The 17,505-nt window shown below is 39.1% G+C and overlaps 1 protein-coding gene and 1 pseudogene across 1 annotated transcript in view; both read right to left on the bottom strand.

The window, feature by feature from the left end:
* The window catches only part of LOC102433750, a 4,075-nt pseudogene extending 1,281 nt beyond the window's left edge, over positions 1-2,794 (bottom strand).
* Positions 2,795-2,859: 65 nt separating this feature from the next.
* LOC102419583 (cytochrome P450 1A1-like) overlaps positions 2,860-17,505 on the bottom strand; it is a 31,681-nt gene continuing 17,035 nt past the window's right edge. The window contains exon 8 of the mRNA XM_006086810.3: positions 2,860-2,938. The gene's annotated coding sequence lies outside the window, so the exon portion shown is untranslated. The remainder of the gene's footprint in view (positions 2,939-17,505) is intronic.

Here is a 17,505-nt window from a genome sequence, read left to right as displayed (position 1 = left end):
CCCATGATTGACCAGGTGCTACCAAGGTGGAACACTGTCAACGAGAAGCCGGGCTAATGGCTATTAGCACAGTGGCGGTGTGGGAGTCTCTCCCGCCTCTCAGCAGCGCTAAGGAGTGGTGAGCCGAGTGTTAGGAACAAGCAGGTGGGCAGTAAGGAGTGAGCAGACAAGCAGTTAGGAGCAAGCGGCAAATGGTTAGAAGTGAGGGGTCCCGGAATGTGAGAAGGCACAGGCCAGGCTGAGGAACCACCTCCACCTCCTTGCACGAATTTCATGCACCGGGCCTCTAGTAGAACAATGAAACAATAAAGAATTCTCTCTTGCAATACTAAATGTAAACTAGGCTAAATTCCTCTTAATTTGGAATAAAATTAGATGGTATAGTCCATAAGCAAAGTTCTTGATACCACTTGGTTAAGCAAATAAAATAAAACTCAAAAAGCTGTTTAGTCCGTTCACATCAGATCTAAGAGATATAATTTATTCCAAGCAAATTCTCCACATTGTTGGGATTTGGGAATTGCTTCTCTAATCTATTTAGCTAATTAAATGCCATACTAGATCTTAATTTTGGACTGTAGCATTCAAACTCTTCAAAACGGAAATAAATGTTATTTGTAATTTTCTGTGCCAAGTGCATAAAAAGGAAAAGATCCTATTTCTTTTCTTCTCATCATTTATTTAAAACATTTTTAAGTTTTACAACATGATAATTTACTATATGCATACATTGTGAAATAATTACCACACTGCGGTTAATTAATATACCCATCAAAAATTACATCCATCATCTCACATAGTTACCATTTCATTTTATTCTATTGGAAAATATTTTGTGACTTCCCAAGGAGAAAATATAAAGTCAGAAATCTAGATGAATGCATTTGTAGAAAATTCTAAGTTAACTATATTACTAAAAGAAAATAATTGTATATGTTATCGAACATACTATTATACAAAAAGCATTTATGCTTGATTATAGAATACTTTGTATTTATAATATAATACTGACAAAAAATGAAGGGTAAAATATTTTTCAATTATATTACCAGGATGCAATCTCCCTGGTTTAAAAAAAAATCCAATTAAAACAACAATAGAAAACTATAAATGTGTATAACCTTTTGCAAAGTCAAATAATATAATTTCAGCAAGAGTAAAATATTCCACTCTGGTGGGGCAGTAGGAGTGTTGGCTCCTCCACCCTGCAGGCCTGTTCCATCTGTCTCCATGCATGCCCCATCCTACCCATTCTCTCACAAAGGCTCTTTTCGCACTTTATGAATATGGCCCAAGATGAGGCCAAGAAAAAAAAAAGTCTTTTTATATTTATTTTTATCCTTTCTGACTATTGCATGAAAAATAGTCAATGGGCAAACTAAGATATCAGTAATAAAGTAAAACAAAAGAAAACAAGTGAAGAATACAACAATAATACCTAAAAGCAAAGCAGAGTTATCCTAACTGAACTAGTCAGATCTTAGAGGACTTTTCAAAGGAATGCCTATGGATGATTAAAATTTGATTTCAATTATGCTAATTGTCAAATACCTAGAAATTAAGCCTTAAAAATAAAAACACATACACTGCATCTAAAATGTGCTTTTGAAAACCAGTTCACCCACTTACTAATGTGACTTTGAATGAGTTAACACTTCTGTGTTACAATCTTCTCATGTTAAAATGAGGAAAAAAGAACACCTACATCACAGAGTTGCTACTAGATGACCCATAAAGCGATCTTAGGGGAGCTCCTGGTTGAAAGTGTATGTCCAATATATTTTAGCTATAACTATTATTGTTTTAACTTTAAGCTTGCAACTGTATTAAAAACTTTCTAAGACTTGTCAAAAGTTGGCTTTAATACATTTTCAGAGGTTAGCAATAGTTGTGTTTGTGTGTTCATGACCTTTTATTGCCTTTCTTAATCAATAAACATATTTCTAATTAAAATTTTGTTAAAAATTCAGGCATTATTTTATACTTATATTTTTGCAAGGTAAAGACATATGATCTGTCATGGATCTCTTTTTTCTTATCTTTAGTCTGTCTTCATATCATAAAGTGCTTGTTTTAGACAAATGTTTATGAGAATTATATTGTAAAAGTCAGAGTATTTTTCTTTTTTCTTTTCTTTCTTTTTGCTGCAAAAAGCTTTATTGTTTCATTTGGTCCAATGTATGGGAGAGGGCTCCAGAATGGCTGGTAGTTTTGGGGGAGAAGCTCATGTAAAAGCCAGACACCAGGGGGGATGCAGAGGGGCCCCTCAAAGGCCTCTGAGCTCCACAGGCTCCTAGTCCACTTGAGGGGGAGCCTTTCGAAGAGATACCCGCCCCGCCCAGCCTGGGGGCCGCCAGCCTGCGGAGGTGAGTCAGGTGTCGCCCATCTTCTTGATGAGTTTCACCTCCTCACCCCGGAAGTGGTTCTCCAGGAGGCCGCAGAGCTGAGGGTCTGCGCTGGTAGAACCAGGGCCTGCGGCTCCAAAAGGGCCTGGTTCAGGTTCCTCTCCAAGGCCAGGGCGGCTTCCATGGCCCTGAGTTCTGCCCACTCACCTTGGGGAGGCTTCAGCAGGTCCGGGAAGAGAGTGCAGCCACCGCGCTTTTTGCAACTTTAAGAGAAGCTCAGCGCCCACGCAGTTCTTCTCCACCAACTCGCGCTCCAGAGCCACATCTTCAGGGTGGAAATAGAAGCCCAGAGAGAGGTAGGTGTTCGCAGCCTGCAGATGCAGGATGGCCAGGTGGTTGACCGCAGCCTTCATCTGGGTGGAATAATTCTGACGAATTTGGGATCTCATGGTTGTTTGGCAATCAGGAATTAAGGTAGAAAAACAAAACAAAACGGTGTGTTGGCTGGTCTCAAAGGTGGTTTGCAAGGTGGTGAGCAGATAAAACGTGGAGGATGGAAGAAGGGGTATCCCTGGTTCTGTTCAGTCCAAACACTGTTGAAGCAAGAGACAGTTCTGAGACCACTGAGGACACTCAAGTCAGAGTATTTCTAATAGGTAAAAGGAAATAAAGAAAATGAATAGAGGAACAACAGGAAATAAAATAATACAAGAAGGAGAAAAAGCAAGAAGATAAAATGAAAGTTTTGGAGAAAGAATCAGATTGGTGTTTTAATTTCTTGTAATTTGGGACACTATAACCCTATTCCCAGTAGGTGGTGCTGGAGTATATGTATTTTAATCCAAAAAAGGCTGACTGGGTTCCTTTTCTCCACATACAAAAAAAAAAAAAACAAACAGAACAAAACAAAAATAACCCACAGCCAATCAAATACTGTGTTGAGCATTAAGTTAAATTATATCTTTAGCCATATTATTAAAAAAGAGACTGTTTGGAAAATGGTGCTGTTGTGAGGAAATGCTGGAATGCCAACATGCATTACGATCCTCTCAGTACTTTCCTCTGAGGTTTAGATCCCTATTTGTAAGAGATGCTCTCCGTGGCCACTTCATAAGTGCACAGACATTCTCAGTTCCACATAATAAATGCGACATGAAAGGAGCTGTATGGAGGCTCACTTCCCCAATCTATTTCTCAGACTGACATACAAAAATGAGAACAATAACATTTCAATGTAATATGCTTTTAGTTGAAAACACACAGACAGGCCCTGGCCCATGGTGGAGCATTGGCCTGTGCCTGGAGAGGTTTCAGGTTCCATTCTAGGTCAGGGCATATGCCTGGGTTGCCGGCTCGATCCCCAGTAGGGGGCAACTTTTCTCTTCTCAATGACCTTTCTCTCCCGCTCCCTCTCTCTCTCTCAAATCAATAAAAACATATTAAAAAAATAAAAACAAAACACCAACAGTTTAAAAACAAACTTCTACATATCTCAACTAATTAGTACAATTATACCTCCCCAAGAAACTAAAGTCCTGATAGAACTAACAGCCATTCCATTTCTGCCAGATTTAGTCTCCAAGAAACACAGATTCATTAAAGTGTCATCTGTGTGTAATCCATGATGCTACACAATAGACTTTCTAGTATGTTGAGAAATGATTGTAATTTTTCAGTACTATAACTTTAATTATAAATGAATATTTGACTGGCATTTATAAAAAGTAAACACAACTCTCCATTGGTTTCTTAGCAGAAGCAACATTCATCTCCCTATGTTGTTCCTGGCAAGGTCTTTCCATTTGAGTCTCATCTGCCTATGGAAGTCAAGAGATGATTTCATTTCTTGAATGTCCTGAAGGCCACAGCTGGGTAAAGGGTTTAGAAAGATTGTCAGGAAACATAAGCATCTGCATGTGTAGCAAAGCATAATTTTTAAATAGATGTGTGGGGACATTTGTAATTTGAATTTCCTTCCTTCTTCCGGTTTCAGATTTCAGGAATGAAACACTGTGGTTGTACACTAATAAGATTATGAAGGTTAGGCCACTGATGGGAGGATTAGGGCACTCCTCAGTCACCCGAAGATTGGCTGGTATGTTAGTGCTGGGCCTTTTCCTCCTTTATCAGGTATTTCTGGTTATGAGGGAAGGGTACTCCCGTAAAAGCTGTGAGACAGCATAATGGGTTGAGATATTAATTTGTCTTTTGTCCTCAGTGCACTTTTTCCCACTTACCTGTTGCACACTCTTGCCTCCTAGGAGGCTTTTGCTGTAGGACAGGAAAGATAATTGTTTTCCTGGTATTACTGGAAGGAATGATGCCTGGAAGGAGAAAAGGAGATAAGCACTTTGTGGAGAAGAGGAGGAGGGAGGGGAGGCATCCTCCAGGAAATTGGGAATGGGAAGGAAGATCTGGAAATTTCCCAGCAGAAACTCAAGGCTCTCAGATTTCAGTAACCCTTAGAAGCCAAGACAGGGTGTCTCAGAGGTAACCGATGAGTGAAAGATCGAAAGGCTTCCCCAGAATGCCTTGTTTTTCATAAGACAGATGTGAGTGAGAGAGGACCCACGTCGATTCAGAATGAATTATCATGGGGTCGGACCTCAGAGAAACATTTACGTTTTTTTTAAAATAAATATTCTTTCTGAGATTATGGAGTAAGATTTTTAGTTCACGTTTGGTTTCCCATTTTGAGATTTATTATCAATGTAACTAACTATCCCTCTCAACAAAGGAAAATAATGTTTCAAAGAAAATAAAAAATGTGAGGAGAGGAAATAAAAACTATTTTTCTTTTTTTAATGTTCTTGCCTGGGGAAACATACTGACTAGTGGATCAAATGAGAAAATAAAAATTTAAGTATCATCATTATGTAACAAACCAATTCTTGTGAGATGGGAATTGGAGAGGAGTAGGATCTGTGGATTTTCTTATTCTTGTTACCTGCATGTGTGCACTGCAACAACGAGTCAGGTTTGGGCTCTCATAATGTGAGTCAAAAAACACCCTCATAGCTGAGCGATGCCATGAAATAGAGAAGTTAGCATTTGCAACTTTCTGTGTCAGGGTAACAAGGAGGTGAAGAATAAGAACAGAGACAAGAACCTACTCCTTTAGCTCATTAAATTCTCCCCAAACCTGCCTTATTTCAGTTCCTTAAACAAAGAAGGTGTGTGTAGCTTGTGGTCGAAATCCTCAGTGGTTAACTTTTGCTTCTTTCATTCTGCCTCAACTGGAGCTAAGGCCAAACGGGCAAGTACATTCACCATCTCCTTTTTAAAGGAAAGGAAGGTGTTTTCCCTGGAGGTTTGCCCTTTGAAGAACCCCAGCATTATTCTATGGGGTCCTCCCTCCCACCCGTTCTGGTCTCAGACTTTGTTTCATGTCCCAAGAGTGGGTGCAGTACTCACCTCTCTGGATTGCTTTCTCATCGTGTCAAGCCTCTCCTCGCCTCTCATGCTTGAAAAAGATGATTGTTGAATTGTATTGACATTTTTCAATGTGCTTCACCAAAAAAGATTTTTCTGAATACCAAATCGGCTATCTTGATCCTGCTTTCCATTAAACACACTTGAGTCAGCCTTTTGCCCACATCCCTACACCAAAACTAACATTAAAAGATAATGTTCAGAAAAAAGTAAAATCTTGACTCTTATGTAATATGAAATGAATACGTAGTAAAGAATGAATTTTATTCATATGAGATGTTAGACAACAAACTTTCAACCGAGGCAATTTAAAGACCTAATTTACTGTACTAAGGGATTCATGAATCAAGCAGCTTCAATCCAGCAACCAAAAGGGTGTTCCCGAGGGGTTAGTCCTTAAGGGCCATATGTAAGCTTCCTGCCACATGAGAACAAAAGACCAGGAAAACTTGCTAGATACCAGGAATTACACCATGTAAGGAATGGAAACTGTCCTGAAGACACCTGATCGCACACCTGCATTCCATCCTCATCCATCCTCATTCCATCCATATTCCAAGCCCATGGACTCAGCCCCCAGACCCACTGAGGACAACAGCTTCCCGCTAGTGACTGCAAATAAGGATGAAATTCCAGCTCCTTCATCGACCCAATGTCCCCTTGCCTTGAGATTCTGTGCAAAGGATATCCCATCCCCCACCCCCTTTCCTTAAATAAATTTAATGTTTTATCCATTGTCTGAGATGGCTATTCAGCCTTCCCATGTACCACCATGTTAACCTTTCACAAGAGTTGTCCAAAATGTAAGGTTTTTATAGGAAGAAGCTTTTATTTTATGGGACAAAATAAAATATTATTTTCAGACCAAGACATATTTTGGGAAGAAGGGAATGTCAAGACCTTTTATCGTGCAGATTGCATCTTCTTTCTATGGTGAGGTACCAGAATGGTTGATTAAAATTATATTTTGGGGATAGAAATAGCAATTAGCCTCAGGTATTAAATCTAGCTTTAGTATCATGGGCTTTAGCACCAATGACACCATTTGGGCCTGTGGTTTTCTCTTAAACAGAAAGAACCAAGGATTATTATAACCGGTTCAGAGAAAGGCCAAAACACACATTTCTAAGGAATAATGGAATGTTGCAATAGAGAATTCTAATATCATAATTTTGTGACCAAACACATGGAACCTTCTTCCATCTGGTCTCTGACCCTGCTCTAGTGATTAAACCATTTTGCAGTTTAAACTCTTACCCTGTCTACCTGAAGAACTGCATTCTTTGCATTGTCCATTTCCCTACAAAACTTGTTTTACTAGTTTATTTTGCAGACTCCAAGGGAAACTGAGGTATTGGCCCCTGCCTGCCACCCCCTTCCCTCCTAACCATGTCTTATGACTTCAACTGTTGGCCACATCCAGTTGATGCCAAAATTTCTGTTCGGGTCTGAGTTCCAACCTCTCAAAATAAAAAAATGAGTTTGCAGACAAACGGTTGGCAGATGTAAAGTTTAGTGAGAGAAGCCAGTCCTGGAAAAGGTGCAGCTGGGGTTTCAAAAGCAGGCCAGTGTCCAGAGCTTCATTCCATATTGCAGTTGGATGTAGTTCAGCATCCAAGCTAATTAAAGTCCATTCGTCCATGTGTGCAGTCCCAGATGGCCATAAGCCACGTGGGCACAGGGGAGCACATCCCCCACCACAGAAACCAGGAACCCAGGCACCAGAGAGAGGGAGAGAGAGAAAACAGCCTGCTTTTTTTGTCTAGGGGTAGATACATGCCTTGCTAGCTTCTGATTGGTCCTTTCAAAGAATTCTGCCTTAGTAACCTCCTTGGGATTTGCAATCTGCCTGTCTTAGTAACATCCATACATTTTATTTTATTTTATTTTATTTTATTTTATTTTATTTTATTTTATTTTATTTAATCTTTATTGTTGAAAGTATTACATATGTCCTCTTTTCCCCCCATTGACCCCCCTCCAGCCCACCTCCACCCCAGGCCTTCATTTTAAAGCTCAAGGCTCCAGCACGTGCCCTCTTTCCCCGCCCAGCTGGGTCTAGTTCTAGGTCATTCTGTCTGTCTCTGTGGTTTTTCTCAGAACAGGGCGCGGTCAGCAAGTTGTATTCTGCCTGCATCTGAATGCTCCAGTTCCCAGCCCCCATAATCCTGTCCCTCTCTACCTAGCCCTCTTCTATATCCTCACCGTGACTCTACCTGCTGACCGGGCATCAAACAAAACTACCCATTGTTCTCATCTCACTACCCCAGTTCCTGACCACTGAGTCAGCAGAACCCTCAAAATCCAGTTACTCCCACCAATGAATAATGAATAATGCAAGTTTATGGTCTTGTTTTCCCAGCAACTCCACCTCACAACTCTTGCCTTTAAACCCTTTCCATATCCTTCCTACCCTAGAGTGAGTCTTTGGTTCATGCCAAAAAGGCTTCTCATTCTCCAATTTGCAAATCATATTACAATAAAACTCTCTTTTATTCCTCAGAAGAGTCCTGTGGAACTTTCATTTACAAAATGAATTGCAATGGAGACAAAACTGTGGGTTTTTTTCCATACTCCATTGTCACTACCAAACTATACAAAAAATGTCAATTAAATGCTGCCAGGCAAGTCAGAATTTACTTATTAGTTACCTACATTTACGAAGAGTTGCAACATAGCTCAAACACAATGAACTGGACTAAAATCTGATAACCCAGAAGGTCAGGAAATGCAGTTGTCTACTGAAACACATTTTTTTCCTACACTAATATTTCAAGGTTATTTAATGACTTCTACACTGAAAAATTTAATGTTATTTCTCAGTAATCATCTTGCTACCACTATTAAAAGTTTTGACATAACTAATGACTCACTCCTTTAAAAAAAATTTTTCGCTGTCTCCTTTGCTGATTCCTTTTTATTATTTGCATAAGTTCTTCTCTATCTATGCTCATTGCCTAGGTAATTTCATCTAGTTCCAAGGGTATAAATAGCAACTACCTCCTTAAAATTCCTAATATTACATCTTCAGTCCATCTTCTCCTGTGTACTCCTGACATACATATTAAAAATTCACATCTACTGTCAATTTGCAATTTTATAACTTTGTTGTTGAAAACTGAATTTTGATTTCTTTCAATCTATCCCTTTTTACACACACACACACACACACACACACACACACACATCTTCTTGCAGTTCTATTTATTCAACCCAAGTCTGTAGAGCAGTGATTTTCAACCTTTTCATCTGATGGCACACACAAACTAATTACTAAAATTCTGCAGGACACCGAAGAATACATTTTATATATATATATATTTTGCTGATCTGACAAAAAATATAGGTATAATTTTGATTCATTCACACTGGATAGCTATTGTTGTGTTGGCTGTTGTCACTTTTTTATTTGACAATCTAAAGGAAAAGAGGTCAGTGCCCCTGACTAAATAGTCAGGTATTGCATGTTTCACAAATTCTTTCCACACACCAGTTCAAAATCGCTGCTATAGAGTCATCCTGAATATCTCCCATTGTCCCCTAGGCCCATTCCTCACCCTTCTATACTTTGATTAATGACAATGAAAGCTGACCTGTGCCATAAGATGAAAACTAAACCAAGGTTCTCCCTGTCCTTTGTCTTGCACTTGGTTCCAGTTAATGGGGAGCCTTTGCTGAAGATTGGAGGGAGGGAGGAGAGTGAAGTCAAAGTATTGATCCCCTTGTCTATGTCCTTATGGGGTAGCTTTGAGCTGGATGCTTTCCTTAAGGCTGGTCTTAATTCCACTGAACACGGGTTTTTGTTTTGATATACTAAACTTTCAGCTTCTAAATTTGAATACCTACATTTTCTCTTCATTCTTCAGGGCATTGTACTGTTCTGTGGGGTTCCTTATACCTTGCCCACATCTTTCTAAATAATTCTTTTATTAAAAACTAGAGGCCCGGTGCACAAAAATTTGTGCACTTAGGGGGGTCCCTCAGCCCGTCTGTGCCCTCTCGCAGTCTGGGACCCCTCGGGGGATGTCCACCTGCTGGCTTAGGCCCGCTCCCTGGGGGATTGGGCCTAAGCTGGCAGTCAGACATCCCTCTGGCAGCCCGGGAGCCCTTGGGGGATGTCCACTTGCCAGCGGGGAGCAGGCCTAAGCTGAAGTCGGACATCCTTATCGCTGCTGAGGAGGCAGGAGAGGCTCCCACCACCACCGCTGTACTGGCAGCCATCAGCCTGGCTTGTGGCTGAGCAGAGCTCCCCCTGTGGGAGCGCACTGACCACCAGGTGGCAGCTCCTGCATTGAACATCTGCCCCCTGGTGGTCAGTGTGTGTCATAGTGACCAGCCATTCCCAGTTGTTCTGCTGTTAGGGTCAATTTGCATATTACCCTTTTATTATATAGGAATGCCTGGCCAGCCTGGGTGAGGGGCTGATGGCTGTTTGCAGGCTGGCCACAGCCCCTTCAAGGTAAGGGTCCCCCCTGGGGTGCCTGGCCAGCCTGGGTGAGGGCCTGATGGCTGTTTGCAGGCTGGCCACAGCCCCTTCAGTGTAGGGGTCCCCACTGGGGTGCCTGGCCAGCCTGGGTGAGAGGCTGAGGGCCATTTTCAGGCTGGCTAAGCCCCCCAGCGGGGACCCTCACCCCATGAGGGTGTGGCCAGCCTGGGTGAGGAGCTGATGGCTGTTTGCAGGCTGGCCACGGCCCCCAGCCACCCAAGCTCCCAGTGGAGGCTGGCTGGAAGCAGGTATCTGGGATTTATTTGTCTTCTATAATTGAAACTTTGTTGCCATGAGTGGAGGCCACAGCCAGCTCAGGGCAGGCGGGAAGCTTGGCTTCCTCCGTCACCCGGGCAACCAAGCCACCTGCTTGCTCCAGCTCCGTGGCTGCTGGTTGCCATCTTGGTTGGGTTAATTTGCATATAGTCGATCTGATTGGCTGGTGGGCGTGGCTTGGGGCATAGCAAATGTATGGTCAATTAGCATCTTTGTCTTTTATTAGTGTAGATACCTCTAATTATCTTAATTTAATGTGCCATATCTTTTCTGATGGGACAATGACTGATACAAGCCATCTGTTTCACATCCAGCAAATTCTTTTCTTCTATTTTCAAAATATATCCAGAGTTTAACCACTTCTCACTGGAAGTTCCCTGGTCTACCACCATTATCTCTCTTCTGGTTTTGCCCTAGAATTTGAAAAATTAAAAAAGTGTGCAAGAGAAAATGTATAATTGTCTGTTGAAACACAATAGTTATATTTTCCTACACTGATTTTGTCAAAGATTTTGGCTATTTTTTCTGATATGCTTCTGCTGTGTCTGGTAAAGTGCCTGGACCATAGTCACAATTAAACATTTATGAAGTGAAATGAAAGTACAAATAAGGGAATTAATAAATGATACAGAAATTATGTTTTGAAACTCAGAGTGATAAAAAGTCCTAATCCTATTTGAGTCTCAACCATTTTTCAACAGAAAGCAAAGGTATCCCCTAAATATAATTTCAAATATAGTCAATTATTTGTAAGCTGTGGATTGGCCTCAATGCCATTTTAAAAGGGAAACACAAACAAAATATGAGTTGTGCAATGATTTGCTAGGAAGCCAATAATGAAAAAAAAAAAAAAATAAGTCAGCTGAATAAACAAGATGGATAGAAAAAGAAACCTCAGAAACACCATAGTGGGTTCAGGCAATGTTTTCTTTAAGTGAAAGAGCATAATTATGCTATTGATATTATAATTAGTGTTGGTTTTTAATTAACAACATTTTCTTGAATAAAATTGTGATTGTCAAGTGAATTTCTAAATTCTACAAATTTATATTGTACAGGCAATAAAACATAGGTATGCCTCATCATCATTTTACAAAACTGGATTACTTTATATTTACAATTTTGTACTTAGACTCCCCCTATTTTTTATTGTATTAGTATCTCTTAAAACTCAACTCTAAATGAAGCAATCTCAGCTTCAGCCTACACATCTTTGATAACATTTAAGCACTCTTTTAGGTTCAATTCTACATTAATTTTTTTCTCATGATAGTAGCAGAGTGTAACCTGGCATTTTTCTGGAGATTCCCAGCAAGAGTATCAGCTGAGAGAATCAAATTCAAATTTCCATATCCACCTTATTTAATAAAAAAAAGAAAAATAAGATCTACCTAAACCAAATGGAAATAGGAGAAATGGTGAGTATCCCTTCCCAGTAGCTCCTGAAAAATCCTAAGATTAACTCTGACTGGACACCTTCTGAAAATCAATAGCTTTTCCTCTACCCTAATAGTAATAAATTTGAAACTAAAGTGTAAAGGACATATCTGTCTATAATAGAGATAAAACAATACAATTCTGAGAACAAAATATAGCAAGATTAGTATAAGACATAAAAGCTAAGTTATGAAACCCAAAAGAAGTGTATAAAGTGATTCTGGAATGTTATGAATCTCTAAGAATAGCCAAAAATTTATGAACATTGAATAGCAATTAAGAAGGCTAAGTAGGAGACTTCCAAATAGATAACAAAAAAGTCACTGTAGTCAAAAGTGTATGATATTGGCACAGAACTAGATAAATAATTAGTCACATATGGTTGAGCACCCACAGAAAGATCATTACATGGGGGGGGGAGGGGTAATCTAACTTAGTGAAAAAAAGTGGTTAGTTTAATAAAGTGTTGATATGATTGATTATCCATCCAGAAGCAAACAGAATTGAATATCATTTTTTTATAAGAAAAACTAGAGGCCCAGTGCATGAATTTGTGCATGGGTTGGTCCAGCTGGCTGGCCCTGATCAGGGCCAATTGGGCCAGGCCAGCTGGGGGGAGGGGCCTAAGATGGTTGGCCGGCCAGCTGGCCCCGCCCCTGGTCATACTCCAGGTCGAACTCTCAGTTGAACTAACTCCCAGTAGAGGGGACAATTTGCATATTACCCTTTTATTAGATAGGATATTGGAAGAAAATGTAAGGGGCTATTAATAGAAATCCAGGGTGGGACTTTCCTAAGTATGACAGGAATTTCAAAAACCATAAAGGAAAAAACTATATTTGGCAGCTTAAAAATTACATATATTTGCATGGCAAAAGATACTATAAACAAAATGAAGTTATAAATTCAACTGTGTCTATAAATTAAGTGTAGAAAAGGTTCTATTTTCTTAGAGACTACTTATTAAAGGATCATTGTATATAAAATCCACTTTTGGAGTTCATAACAGCTGAAAGAGGAATTTCAAACTTTCTCAATCAAAAATTGGAAGAATTTTACTATTAAAACTTAAGATTTTTTATTGCCAGTAATACCTTGCTAATATTACTCCAATTCTTTATTTTAAAATAAATAAATAAATAAATAATGTACAGAATGGTATTAGTTGAAAAATACATAGAGTGAAATAGAGCAAATGAAACACAAAAGCAATGGAAAATAATAAATAAGATTTCAAAGTGTTCTCCCCAGGATTTTCTTTTCTCCTCAGAAAGACAAAAGTTTGGAAGGGTCAAGAGACACTTTTGACCAAGAAGGAATTCTAGAAATGTGATAATAGAGAGAACATCCTGTTTTTTAATCTCAGCTGTTGTAATGAAAAATTGAATTCTGAAAATAAAAAAAAAATAACAGACACACACCACACAAGACAGATATAAATAACCACTTCTAGATCACCCCTAAACTATGAACAAAACATAGACATTGTAATAACTGGGATATATTTTGAAGGCAAAAATTGTTTTTATTAATTCTATAGCGTATCTTCCCAAGGAAATTAGAAAAAGATTGTCTTGGCAAAAACTGCTTTCTCGGGAGGCCATGGTAACTGTGAGGTAAGATCATTTGTAGCATTTGAGGGGCGGGAGCAGAGGGTTGGGAGATCATCCACTTTTGAAGGACTTCGCTGGACGAATACACCCGGTCTTGTCCTAGATTCATTTCATTAGGAGAGAATGAGCTAAGTAACATTGCCAAAACCAAGTTCACATAAGGTAATAGGCCAGGGATGTTTCTGACCATCTGTCTCTTTAATGAGGGCATGTTTGCCATCACAGCGGCTAAAACAAAAATGCAGAAAATAACACAGAAAATACCAGCTGTTGAAAAGGATGTGGAAAAAACAAGAGAACCCTTTTACCTTGCTTGTGAAACCATCAATTGGTACAGCCATGCTGAAAAACCAGTTGGAAGTTCTAAAGTTAAACATGTGAATGTTTCATGACCCAGCAATTCCAGTCTGACATTTACATGGCGAACAGAAAGATGGACGTACATTCACCAAAAAAATGGGCACTGGGATGTTCGTAGCAGCGCAATGAGAATGAGTGAAATATAATTATGCACAATGTGGATCGATCTTGCAAATAGAATGTGGATAAATCTTACAAGCACAACGTGTTACAAAAGAAGCCAAGCACAAAAGAGTACATACTGTTTCATTCCCTTATTTAAAATTCAAAACAGACAGACCAAACTATGGCATTGGAGGTCAGGAAAACAGTCATCCCTGGGGCACAGAGATTGGAGACTGAAAGTGGTCATGAAAAGATGGGCAGAGGGTGGGTTATGGGATGTTGATGGTGTTCAGTTTGTAAAAATTCGTCATTTTAAACTTCTGTTTTGTGCATTTTCTGTGTGTATATTTTAATAAAAAGTTCCCTGACAAACTTTTGTTTGTAGGATAGAGCAGAAAGCAGTGGGAAGGAGAAGTGAGCAAGTTAACTTTCTTTAAATGGAGGGAAGATTTATACAATTTTTTAACTAAAAAGCAAACAGCAGCTTTTCATATCTAAAATAATTGGGTTCATATTTATCTTGCCCAATAGCCTGGGAAAAACACCACCTTTGATTCTTATTTCAAAACCAAAAGCCATTATTGCTCTTGTTCCAAAGAGGAGTTTTCATGTACTTGACTGCCTTTCCCAATTTGCTGCAATAAGTAGAGTAAAAATATTAACTAAAAAGAGATCATCTTGTAAAACCACTTCACCGCCCAAAGCACCTTAAACTTTGGAAAAGCCTTTATACACAATACTGTTCCGTTGCCCACAGAAGCCCGATGAAGTGGATTGCCAATAAATATTTTCAGTGGGAATGAGTCATCTGAGTACATGTTGAATGACTTCACATTCCAGACACTGAAGAAGCTAAGCAGGCACTGCTGAAACCTTCTATCCTCCGAGGGTGTCAAACTCTCTTCCCAAGGTGCTGAATTTCTAATCTGCTCTGCTCTCACCTCCTCTGAGATGGCAAAACCCCTTGGGAATTCTAGACCACTGACAGTCAAAAGGTCAGGCATAACAGTAAGAGACCTGAAACCCAGTGAAGGAAATAGTACAAAACAGGCCAAGCTGGCTCAGAAGAGTCAAAGAATAAAAACTCCTTAGCAGAGGGACCAGCTGTGCAAAGAGGTAAAGAGGTATTGGCAGAACTACACAAATATATACTTGCTCCAAAAAAAGCATTCAACCTGTTAAAAACGTTTCACAAACAGAGAGTACACACACACACACACACACACACACACACACACACACACACACACAAACATCATTATTTGCCTCTACCTTTAAAGAGCTTCTAAAGTTAGGAGTCATATTTTAGTCATTTTTTTATGTTTGGCATCTAAAGTCCTGGCTTATAGTAGGCACCTAAAAACATTCATTAAAAATGAAATAAGGTGTTATGTAGGTGTGTAGAGCTTCTTAACCAATCAATGAATAATCCCAGACTTTTAACATTTTATACAGTTTTTTTCTCTTTCCTTGTTCTCTGTTGTCAGCTTTTGTTTTAATTTAAATAACTCAGAACTCGCATACCTCATGTTTTAACTCAGTTTGTCTAGTTGAAGATTCACTTCTCTCTAGAGTCTAGACCAAACCCTTGAATTTTATGATTCTTGCCATCCTTAAACTTTTCTTCATCTTTTATATGAGTTCACAGAAGTAGAAGGAATTTATAAGCTCAAATGAATGCAATACTATAGAGCATAAACCTAAACTGAAATTTTTAAAAAATAATTTTTGGTCAGCATTCTATTTACATGTAATATACTTTTCATGTCAGCATATATATAAATTCTTTATTGTTTAAAGTATTACATATAGTATTACATAAGTCTCCTTTTTCCCCCATTGACCTCTCCCCAGCCACCCCCACCCCCTAGCACATGCCCTCACCCCCCTAGTGTCTGTGTCCATTGGTTATGCTTATATGCATGCATACAAGTCCTTTGGTTGATCTCTTACCCTTCCCTCCCTCCCACCCCCGCCTTCCCTGTGAAGTTTGACAGTCTGTTCCATTCTTCTCTGTCTCTGGATCTATTTTTGTTCATCAGTTTATGTTGTTCATTACATTCCACAAATGAGTGAGATCATGTGATATTTATCTTTCTCTGACTGGCTTATTTCACTTAGCATAATGCTCTCCAAGTCCATCCATGCTGTTTCAAATCTTAAGTTCTTTCTTTTTACATCAGCGTAGTATTCTATCGTGTAGATGTACTACAGTTTTTTAATCCACTCATCTGCTGATGGGCACTTAGGCTGTTTCTAAATCTTAGCTATTGTAAATTGTACTGCTATGAACATAGGGGTGCATATATCCTTTCTGATTGTTGTTTCTGTTTTCTTAGGATATATTCCTAGAAGTGGGATTACCGGGTCAAATGGGAGCTCCATTTTTAATTTTTTGAGGAAACTCCATACTGTTTTCCACAGTGGCTGCACCAGTCTGCATTCCCACCAGCAGTGCATGAGGGTTCCTTTTTCTCCACATCCTCTTGTTTATTGATTTGTTGATGATAGCCATTCTGACAGATGTGAGATGGTACCTCATTGTCATTTTGATTTGCATTTCTTGGATGATTAGTGACTTTGAGCATGTTTTCATATGTCTCTTGGCTTTCTGTATGTCTACTTTTGAAAAGTATCTATTTGAACAAAATCAATGAAAGCATACATGCATGATTCACAGAATAGCGAATTTTGTGTTTGTTATTCCCATGTATGTGTTTATGCTGTGACTATATATATATATATATATATATATGTATATACATAAATACTGATATACACATATATATGTATATGCATGTATCCACAGCAGTACTTTTCATTTATTAAAAATATTTATATAAATAATGTCTTCAGCACATGCACTCCTGTGAGGCACTCTTTTTTTTATATATATATTTTATTGATTTTTTACAGAGAGGAAGGGAGAGAGATAGAGAGTCAGAAACATCGATGAGAGAGAAACATCGATCAGCTGCCTCCTGCACACCTCCTACTGGGGATGTGCCCGCAACCCAGGTACATGCCCCTGACCGGAATCGAACCTGGGACCCTTCAGTCCGCAGGCCGACGCTCTATCCACTGAGCCAAACCGGTTTCGGCAGCCAAACCGGTTTCGGCTATGAGGCACTCTTTTTTTGCTAAACATGATTTAGAGTTTTAGCCATGTAAATTCATGTTACACTAGTATATTTGTTTATACTAGTGTAGAACATTCCATTATATGACTACAACATAATTACATTTATCTAGTATGTTGTTTATGAACATTCAGTTGTCTCCAATTTTTTAGTATTCCAAAAATAACACCACAAAAGCTATAGTGAGCAATGTGTGCTTTCTTATGAATGTGCATCTTCAAGTTTAATAAAAATTTCCAAATGGTTTATTAAAAATTTCCAAATTTTATATTGGTTTTACCACTTACACTGCAAACAAGAGTGCATATTCT

This window comes from Myotis lucifugus, unplaced genomic scaffold (assembly GCF_000147115.1).
Source record: "Myotis lucifugus unplaced genomic scaffold, Myoluc2.0 scaffold_31, whole genome shotgun sequence".
NCBI lineage: Eukaryota > Metazoa > Chordata > Mammalia > Chiroptera > Vespertilionidae > Myotis > Myotis lucifugus.
This window is presented reverse-complemented; position numbering and strand designations above follow the sequence as displayed.